This window comes from Salmo salar, chromosome ssa21 (assembly GCF_905237065.1).
Source record: "Salmo salar chromosome ssa21, Ssal_v3.1, whole genome shotgun sequence".
In the NCBI taxonomy this organism is placed as follows: domain Eukaryota; kingdom Metazoa; phylum Chordata; class Actinopteri; order Salmoniformes; family Salmonidae; genus Salmo; species Salmo salar.
Window position 1 is genome coordinate 9,574,482 of NC_059462.1, and position 10,724 is coordinate 9,585,205.

The 10,724-nt window shown below is 38.9% G+C and overlaps 1 protein-coding gene across 1 annotated transcript in view; it reads left to right on the forward strand.

The window, feature by feature from the left end:
• The window catches only part of LOC106581696 (nck-associated protein 5), a 151,281-nt gene extending 142,296 nt beyond the window's left edge, over nt 1–8,985 (forward strand). The window contains exon 14 of the mRNA XM_014163934.2: nt 6,747–8,985. The gene's annotated coding sequence lies outside the window, so the exon portion shown is untranslated. The remainder of the gene's footprint in view (nt 1–6,746) is intronic.
• The last annotated feature ends 1,739 nt before the right edge of the window (nt 8,986–10,724 follow it).

Here is a 10,724-nt window from a genome sequence, read left to right on the forward strand (position 1 = left end):
GTTAGTGCTGCATTTAGCTGCGGTTTTGGTTTTTGTGACATTATATGCTAGCTTGAAAAATGGGTGTGTGATTATTTCTGGCTGGGTACACTCCTGACATAATCTAATGTTTTGGTTTCGTTGTAAAGCCTTTTTGAAATCGGACAATGTGGTTAGATAAAGGAGAGTCTTGGCTTTAAAATGGTGTAAAATAGTCATATGTTTGAAAAATTGAAGTTTTAGGATTTTTGAGGAATTTGTCATTCGCGCCACGCCCTATCATTGGATATTGGAGCGGTGTTCCGCTAGCGGAACATCTAGATGTAAGAGGTTAACCCTTGTGTAGTCTTAACAGTCTGCATACTCCCCTTGTCCTAAGGGTAAAAAACCAGCAGCTTAATTGAAAAGAAACGCAGCTTAATTGAATTTTAAACCCCAAATCTATTTTGCATGAAGAAACAACCTGCCATTCATCACAAACTTTGTGAATGCAGAAAGACTGCATTTAATCAGGGGACACCAGTCATTTCTATTACCACACACCTGTCATATTTGTTTTCTTTACTAAAATAGAGGTTTATTATTGTTATTTATTATTATTATTGCTTAAGGTAGGTAGGTGTAGGTGTAAACCTAATTTTTTTTAGCAAGATATAGCACTTGTATAGCCTAAGAAAGTAGCAGAAATGTGCAGAAAGTAGTTTGGAATGCATTTTGTTGAAGGGAAACAATAACAGTCTTGAACTTTTTTGGCAACATAGTGATCTATTCTTATTTACTGTACAATGAGGAATTCAACTACAAAATACTAGTCTTCCCCCATTTTTTAACCATTGCCCCCACCCACATGGTGTCAATGGTGGGTGTAGCTGGTGCATGGAAGTCAGGCGCAGGAGAGCAGAGATGAGTGGACAAAGCACTTTACTTAGGTAATCATAAAACAGAACGCAATCACGTCACAAAAACAAATGCCCAAAGAACAAATGAGGTAGCACAAAGTACCACAAACAAAGTACAAAGTACCGGCTGCCACAAAGCACGGGTATAAAATAAATCCCGGCGCAAACCAGCCGGAAGCATGCCAACCTGACAATAAACAATACCCCACACAGACATGGAGGGAACAGAGGGCTAAATACACATAGTAATTAGTAGGAAATGAAAACCAGGTGTGCAGGAAAACAAGACAAAACAAATGGAAAATGAAAGGTGGATCGGCGATGGCTAGAAGACCGGTGACGTCGACCGCCGAACGCCGCCCGAACAAGGAGAGGAACCGACTTCGGGTGGAAGTCGTGACACATGGTGTATTAACAACAACAATAAATAAGAATAAAATAAGATAATAGATACAAAACAAGAATGTGAAGAACATAAATCAAACAACTCTAATTAGCACATGTAGGACCGTATGCAAGTGTGTGTGCACGGACTTTGCAGATGTATTTCTCAAATGTGCAGCACATAGTATTTGTTTTACAGTCCTTCTTTGGAGGGCAGAATAGGCATCTCCTCCTCTTGCCTGCCCCAGCTGCAGCCTCGGGTGGTTCAGGACAAGATTCAGCCCCCTGAACAGGTTTCACAAGTGCTGCAGAGGCTGCTGTGTGGAGGAGGCGCTCCCTTCATTGAATGTGTGGGGTTGCAAGTGCCTTTCCCAGCTGCTCCGGGATCACCCTCCTCTTGTTCCGCTTATCAGGCATCCAGGTAGGGTTGATCTTGTTCCATTTCACGAAGGCATTGTATGAGGACAGATCAATGATGTTATAGAAGATGACCAGGGGCCAGAGGGCAGTCATTCTCCTGCAGCTGTAAGTTCCAATCACCTTGTCCAGGTTGTCCACGCCTCCTTTGTTGTGGTTGTAGTCCAGGATGATGCTGGCTTCCTGTTATCACGATCACTGATCTCAGCCGTTTTGTGCAGTGTGCTCAGGAGGACCACATTCTGGTTCCTCTTTGGGAGGTACAGTAAGAAACTAGAGTTGTGGTGGGGGTGAAGGCAAACTTTGATGATGTCTCTCCCTTGTTGCGAGGAGTGCAGGGGGGAGCTCAGGCTTGTTCTTTCTAACTGTGCCAACCATGGGGTTCTTTTTCTTCAGGTGCTGCTGGCTGAGTTCATCAGAGGTGAAGAAATTGTCACACGTGACATTGTGCCCCCTCAGTCCATCTGTCACATCAAGCACAAACCGCATCCCCTGGTTCTTCTCTGGGCCTCCTTTCTGGTATATACTGCCGGAAAGGACAGCGACCTTTTGAATAAAGAGATTGCTATCAGTAATTAGTATCCGTGTCACAGAAAACAAATCACATAAATCAATGATATTACAGCAATACATAATAAAATTAACAGTGAAAATAACTTACATTACAGATACAAAAATAAAAATGTACCTCTGAATGGAACCAGTTGCTCATCCACTGTTACTTCAGGACCAGGGTTGTGGAGGTATGGCAGACGCTCCACCCCATTTCTCCCAGACCTCTCTTATGGCTGCCAGTTTCTCTCTCACACGTCTTGCAGGTCTTGACTCACGGTTATCAAATCGTAGCATTCTTGAGAAAGCGTGAAAGACTTTCAGTGGCATTGCGGCACAGAAAATCGCCCTTCCACTCTCTGCATCCCAGAGACTACATGTAGCCTCACATCGGGACCTATACACACCCGCTAAGATTAGCAGCCCTATGTAGGCACACAGGTCAATCTCACCCTTTCTTTTCCAGTTGTCTCCATATTTACGGAAACCCTCCAGATTTGTCATCTCCAGGATGATTTTTTCGATGGCTGGTGTGATGAACATGTCGAATGTTGAGGAGGTGTCGTGGGCATGGGCAACTGCCTGTCTTGTGGGCTCTGGGGTCATCCTTATGACATTTTGTGCTGCCATCCTGCCCTGGTTGTCATATGGTGACAAGGACCATGTTATTTTGCTGTTCTTTGACAAAAATGTCTCTCTTTCAGCTTTTCTTCTTCATCTGAAGATGATGCATATTCTTCCCCATCTTCTTCTTCAAATACCTCCTCCTCTTCTAAATCATTGTTCTCGTGTTCCTTCTGGACATCTGAAAAAATCTGATCTACGACTTGTTGGGCACTGAAACGTGCACTCATGGCTTCAGCAAAGAGCGAACTGGGGGGACTGTCATCTGCAGCACTTTATAGCCTCTGACTGCATTCCCCATTAGTAAACAATGCTTTCAAGAAATGTTTATTTTGTCTGAAATGTGGTTTATTTTGTCTGAAATTGTTTTTATTTTGTCTGAACTTGAGTATGTGTGGGGTCATGGAGGGGAGATGCTGCACATGCTCAAGAAAGTTTTAGTTTTGTCTGAGTTCAATCAGTAGCACACAATCTCAATTTCTCATTGTTTGTGTGTCTTTGTGGTTTTTGTGGTGTGTAAATGATTTTATAACTGCCGGGTCAAAAATGACCCTAAGACAATCTTTGTACCCTGGTGGTGTAGAGCTTTCATGGAAATATGAATAAAGGATTTTTCTAATGTTGGGGTCATTCTAGGATAAGTCATCAAATTTCAAGTTGAAAAAACATAATTTAGGGGGTTTACTCTACTGTTAAACATAGTGCCGGGTCATTTTTTACCCTTAAGACAACACAAGGGTTAAATGTCTGGAAGTAGCTGGGAAGTTTGTACAGAACTCACAGATCAACCCTTAAAGAGATGGGTGGGGCTAAGGCTTAAGAGGGTGTGAACAATGCTGAATGGGTGTAGACAAAGAAGGGCTCTCCAATAGTTGTACCAAAACATTGAAAGAAGGTTTTCTCAAAAGTGAGTTTACAAGTTGATCAACTTTCAAAGCAGAATTACTTTCCCATTGTTTCCTCAAATTCAGTGTATGATATACCATTATGTAGCTCTGAGTCTCTACTTTTATCCAATGTAAAAAAACAGAAGTTCAAATGTTGCTACATAAGACCGAATCCAGGTGGTGAGTCACAAATTATACAGTTTTACTTTGCTCACTGAGCTCTTCTTTGCAGATGAGCCCTTTGCTATCTGCCATCTCTCAAAAACACTGTCCTACTTGCTTGAGCTCTGCCCATCGGCTACTTTTGGAATCAAACTTTGTTAAACATTTAATTAATATAAGACAATGGTTGTTGTTCAAAATGTTTGCAAGAAGAAAAAAAAAACATACTTTTTTTTTACATGTCATTTCCACCACACCCATATTTTTAGGTACATTTGTATGTTATGTATAATTTACATTTGATTTGTTTTAGATATGGAAATCATATGGTTGTTATCATAATCTCAAAAAAGGTTGGGTGGAAATATCTTATTTTTCACGATAAATAAATGTTTTCAGCTGTCACAAAGGCAAGTTTATACATTCAGGGGTCGTATTGAATAAATAATATTAGGAAAACCTTAAAAATCCCTAAAAATAATATTCAATAGAAGTTCATGTACAAATGTATAAGAAATGTTATAAATTAATTGTATGATATTTAATTTTCAACTAAAATGGATGTTTAATGACGTGATGGAAATAACGTCATTAAACTCTTTTACCTCTCCATCCATCCCCATCACTCTCTCTCTCCCTTTCCATTTCACTCTCTTACACTGGACATTTGCACAAGTTTGCAGATTAACAGATTTTATTTAGTTCTCTGACAATTCCATTGGCATTTACTGTGTTTCACTAGTAACAAAGTAAGTGTTTACATTTGTCAGGAGTTATAAAATGATGTAGAGGAAATGAAATATGAACTAATTTACCATTAGTGAAAAATAAAACATTTGTGCAGTCAAGAAGACTGTTACTATGGCTGTCTGAGAAAAAAATACAAAAATATATACATTCCTGAATAGTACGATCGCAGCCATTATCAGACAAATCTAAAACAATTATAATACTGGTAAAATGGTTTCAATAAGTTTTAATTTCTGAGAGGTTGCAGGGCCAAAGTACCCAAAGTTGCAGAATCACCCACACACTGTTATATACTATTACAGAACTGCTCATATGAACAGTTTCTGCCTTATGTCTTGTTGTTTTAATAGCAGCAGAATACGTTTAAAAAATGCTTTAAACACCCTTCACTGTACCGTAGTTTGCTGAAAGGTTAGATATTCAACAATGGCCCGACGACTGATACGGGTTATGTTCTTGGCACCTTTATCTGTCAGAAAACTTTTGTGTGCAGGAAATTGAAGTTAACATGAAATGTGGCTTCTGCATCATTTTTCTGTATAGGTAGCTTTTTTGTGTGTTTTTTTCTCATCACTCCAGGCAAATTTCAAACCTCTGTTCCGGTAGCCCTGAAAGTATCTTTGCAATGTCCTGGTCCTAAAATCAAAATAGAAATATTATCAAGTTTTTATTTTATACAATGCCATAGTTACTGTCTTCCTATTCAAATACGGCTTTTATTGAAGCATATTGTAATTAGCAAAGCCATAGTGGTTGCTAGCTGTATTTAGCAGTGGTTGGAACCCAAAGAAAGTACCGGTTTATATCGTTCCTTTTTAAACCTCTGAAATTGAGAATTTTTTAATTAGCTCGACATTAAATTACTTCACCAGTCAGTACAGGTAGAGCAGCTTGCTATGCAGGGGGCAACCTATAGTTGTTTTAGCCTAGGCAGTCGATAGTGCATGGGCGCGAGATGCACTGAATTTTTGTTCTGTAACAGTATAGGTCACTTTCGTTCCCAGTTCTTGTTTCTGTATATTGAAAAATGACGTTCTTTTACAGTTTTCGGTTCTGTTCCCTGAACCGGTTCCATTCTCTGAACCGGTTCCAACCCCTGGTATTGCGGCAGGAAGTCCTTTGTGGAGCCTTAACAATAAGTTTAGTACTTTGGTGTGTAGATTAGCTAAGTGCATAATGGTTTTCTCATTAGGGTGTACCATTAGTGGTCTCTTCACAGTATTAATAGTAATGTAGGATTGGTGATGATTAGGAACCAGAGATTTTGCTGGTCACGTCACATGCAAGGGAAAACTCTGGGCCCTATATACAGCTGTATTTAAAAAAATGAACAATCTTTATTTCAGTCCTCTAGGTCCCCACTCTGACCCAATGATTGGCATAATGATTAGCATTATTGGTATATCTTTAACAGCCAAAGACAAGACCTGATCCATCTGTGCTCCTACAAAATCTCCCCTTGAAACCAACTAAATAGTCCAGCAAAGAGACATAGTTCCTCAAATGTTAATTGATAATTCAGAAAGGGGTGATTAGAATACATTAGCATGTTTGACCGTTCCTCAAACCCCCCCCCCCCCCCCGAAAGTCTGCTCTGTAGGTTTTGTTTAATGCAGTAATGATGCACTTAATTAAGGTTTAAAACTCTTTTGTCATTTGAATAACTACCGTTGGGGGTAGGTTCCATTTTCAAATATGCAGCTCTCAGTGAAATCATTACATGAGCAAAAATGACTTAATTTTATGGCTTCGACCCGGTGTTACATTCCAACACGTTGGCAGCTGCAGAGCGACAGGTCTCAAACATTTTGCTGAGCTCATAATCATTCAATTGCAAGTCATTCATGCCATTTGCAATGAAAATCCTCTATTGTCCATACGGCTGAAACACTAAGATTTGATGTACTGCCAAAATCAACTTTTGTTTAATTACTAGGAAAGTTGACCAAGTTTTACTTTCTGCCCAACAGCAGTGGATGAGCAAAGTTTGCAGTTTTTCATACTGAAACAATAGAATTTGCATTTGTTGTGTAACACAGATGTTGATTTTCCCCACTGTATCATCTAATCCTCTTTTCCTCTTCCATTTCAGACTAAATGATCAAACTAAATGTGCAGCATCGTGGGGAGGGGGATAGAGAGGGCAATCAGCAGCCATGTAAGCTAAAGGAGAGAGTCATGATTACAATGGCTCATGAGTCAGACAAAAGCTACCATACCTACCTATACCATCCTGGCTCCACCAAGGCTCAAATCATGGCTCATCGAAAAGCAACACAGTGTCAGTGAACTATGGGGGCTCGCTGAAAACCTGTGATAATGGATCAACCTCTGAATCATGTCTTTATTCTGTGTGTTTTGAATTTCGGAATAAAACTGCCAATTACAATGTGTTAGGGTAACATATGAAGGCTACTAGAAGCCTGAAAGCTGCCCATTTCTGTCTGATGGGTTTCTATCCACAGTACGTACCTGAAGTGTTAAGATCAACATGCCATTGATTTAAAGTCACGGGCAATAGTCATGGTCTGCTGTAGTTGACACACATTAGCCTCATCAGTAGCTTTACCAGTTAGCTCACACTTAGCTACTGTACTGTAGCTGACTAATTGCTCCTTATTTTGTCAACTTACATGTAGATGGATGGCTTGGGAAGAAGGTCCCCATGATCTTCTCTCTTTCAGGGTTTTTATTAAAGGGATAGTTCACCCAAATTACAAAATCACATACCTTGTAAGCAGTCATTGGCCAAGGTAAGGCAACAATCCATGCTTTGGTTTTACTTACAGTTTAAGGAAAGCAACATGTAATTTGCATGAATTATCCCTTTAACAGTTTGCAACACAATACAGACTGACTAGCTCCAGTATAAATAATTAGCTAGGTTCTGTGCTGGGCAATATGCACTGTCAACTGACACTTCAGTTCACAATAAACAACTTCAAGGCTCTCTGATTTGGAAAATAAGCCACCAATCATAGAAGTACAGTGTAGGTGGGATCTCTACTTATAACTGTACATCAGTAGATGTTGTACATTCAGCCTCAAACCGTATGAACAAGTAAATATAAAAGCAGGTTAACTTTGTATTTATCAAGCACTTTTTATTTTGTGTTACACATTCCTGAACTTGTGTATAGTCATGTAGGCCTCTGATCTCAGTTATACATAAGCGCAACATGAATATTACTATGCAGTTTGCTCAGGGAAATGCAATTACTCATTTAGGAAATATTTATTAATATATGGCTATATGGAAGTTATAAGCACGTGTTCAATTCAACCTCAATCTAGTTTCACCTAATTATTATCAAGTATCTGGTTCCACAGCTTTTTTTTTGGTTTACTTAACTTTTCAGTCAGTGTTACCTGAACGTAACATTTTTAGTTGGCCCAAACTTGAGAAAACATATACAAATATTTTTGTCAATTTAAAATGTTTTCTCAATTTGTCTCATATGTTCATTCAATTAGTAATTATTATTTTGGCATCTTACCAAAAAAAAAGGCTGTGGAAGTACACACACACACACACACACACACACACACACACACACACACACACACACACACACACACACTGTGCTTTTAACATACAATGTTTTCAACTTACAACTTACTGTAATTATTAGGACAGTGAAGTATTGTTTCTTCTGGCTCTATATTTCAGAAGTTTGCATTTAAAATCAAACACTGACTGAGGTTAAAGTTCAGACAGTCAGCTTTAATTTGACGGTATTTTTTTTATCCATATCAGATGAACCATTTAGAAATTACAGCACTTTTTGTACATAGTCCCCTCATTTTAGGAGAGCAAAAGTATTGCGACAAATTCACTTATGTGTATTAAAGTAGTGAAAAAGTGAAGTATTTGGTTCCATATTCACAGCACGCAATGACTACATCAAGCTTGTGACCCCTCAAATTTGTTGGATGCACTTGCTGTTTCTTTTGGTTGTTTCAGATTATTATGTGTCACTTATTGTAAATAATAATAGAAAATGTTTCTAAACCCTTCTACATGAATGTGGATGCTACCATGATTACGGATAATCCTGAATGTATTGTGAATAATGATGATTGACAAAGTTACATATGCACAAATATCATACCCCCACAAAAATTATAACCTCCCCTTATTGTAATGGTCTGTTAATAGTACACAAGAAAAACTATTTTATTAATCATACTGATTAAGGAGTAACATTAACATTTGACAACTATACAGAAAAACCTAAAATTGCTTAAATAAGTAAATCAAATTAATGATGAGAGAATAGTCAGATTAAATGATAACTGACACAAACATGGTGGCGTAGCAGGAATATCGAAATGCCATGTTGAATAATAATTAACATATAAATGAACATGCACTATGTAAGCATGTGCAGTGCATTCAGAAAGTATTCAGGCCCCTTGACTTTTTCCACATTTTGTTACAGCCTTATTCTAAAATGCATAAAAATAAATCCCCTTATCAATCTACACACAATACCCCATAATGACAAAGCAAAAACATGTTTTTAGGAATGTTTGCAAAATTATTACAAACAAAAACTCAGTACTTTGTTGAAGCGCCGTTGGCAGCGATTACAGCCTTGAGTCTTCTTGGGAATGACGCTACAAGCTTGGCACACCTGTATTTGGGGAGTTTCTCCCATTCTTCTCTGCAGATCGTCTCACGCTCTGTCAGGTTGGATGGGGAGTGTCGCTGCACAGAAATGTTCAGGTCTCTCCAGAAATGTTTGATCGGGTTTAAGTCCAGGCTCTGGCTGGGCCACTCAAGGACATTCAGAGCCACTCCTGTATTGTCTTGGTTTCTCCCATCTCTACAGAGGAACTCTGGAGATCTGTCAGAGTAACCATCGGGTTCTTCGTCACCTCCCTGACCAAGGCCCTTCTCCCCCAATTGCTCAGTTTGGCCAGGCGGCCAGCTCTAGGAAGAGTCTTGGTGTTTCCAAAGTTCTTCCATTTAAGAATGATGGAGGCCACTGCATTCTTTGGGGACCTTCAATGCTGCAGACATTTTTTTGGTACCATTCCCGAGATCTGTGCCTCGACACAATCCTGTCTCGGAGCTCTACTGGAAAATTCCTTTGACCTCATGACTTGGTTATGTTCTGACATGCACTGTCAATTGTAGGACCTTATATAGACAGGCGCGTGCCTTTCCAAATCATGTCCAATCAATTGAATTTACCGCAATTGGACTCCAAGTTGTAGAAACATCTCAAGGATGATCAATAGAAACAGGCTGCACCTGAGGTCGATTTCGAGGTATTTGCAAACATTCTAAAAACATGTTTTCGCTTTGTCATTATGGGGTATTGTGTGTAGATTTCCGAATGCATTGTACGTCAATGTGTCAAATATGTAAGTTGAAAATATTTTAAAAGTACTATGTGTGTGTGTGTGTGTGTGTGTGTGTGTGTGTGTGTGTGTGTGTGTGTGTGTGTGTGTGTGACTAGTTCCACCACCTTTTTTTAGGTAAGATGCCAAAATAATAATGTCTAGTTGAATGAACATATGAGACAAATTGAGCGTAGTGTACATTTAACATTTGACAAATAACAATATAAGTATACAACAGAAATACTATTTGTCTTTTATAGACTACATCTGATACTTTTTTAGGGCCCAGTGCAGTCAAAAATGATGTGGTGTTTTATATATATTTACACACTCTGAGGTTGGAATAATACTGTGAAATTGTGAAAATTATGATAATGCTCTTTTAGCGTAAGAGCTGTGTGAAAAGACTCCCTGAAATTTCTGCCTGTTTTGGTGGGATGGAGTTTTGGCCTGCCTGGTGACGTCACCAGGCCGTAATTTGGTAATAAACCAATAAGAAAGAGTTCCAAACCTCTCTGCCAATAACAGCTAGTTTTCCCTTCCCAACTCAGACCACCCCCCAGACAGTCCTAGTTAAATTCTTGCTTGAGAAATTGCTATTTTCTAAGAAGCCATTTTGTTTTCTTTTTTTACCATTTTAATTTAAAACAATCACAGTAATGTACTTAATTGTTAACCAAAATGTGTTTTCCATTCGTCCAAATTGATCTAAAATGGC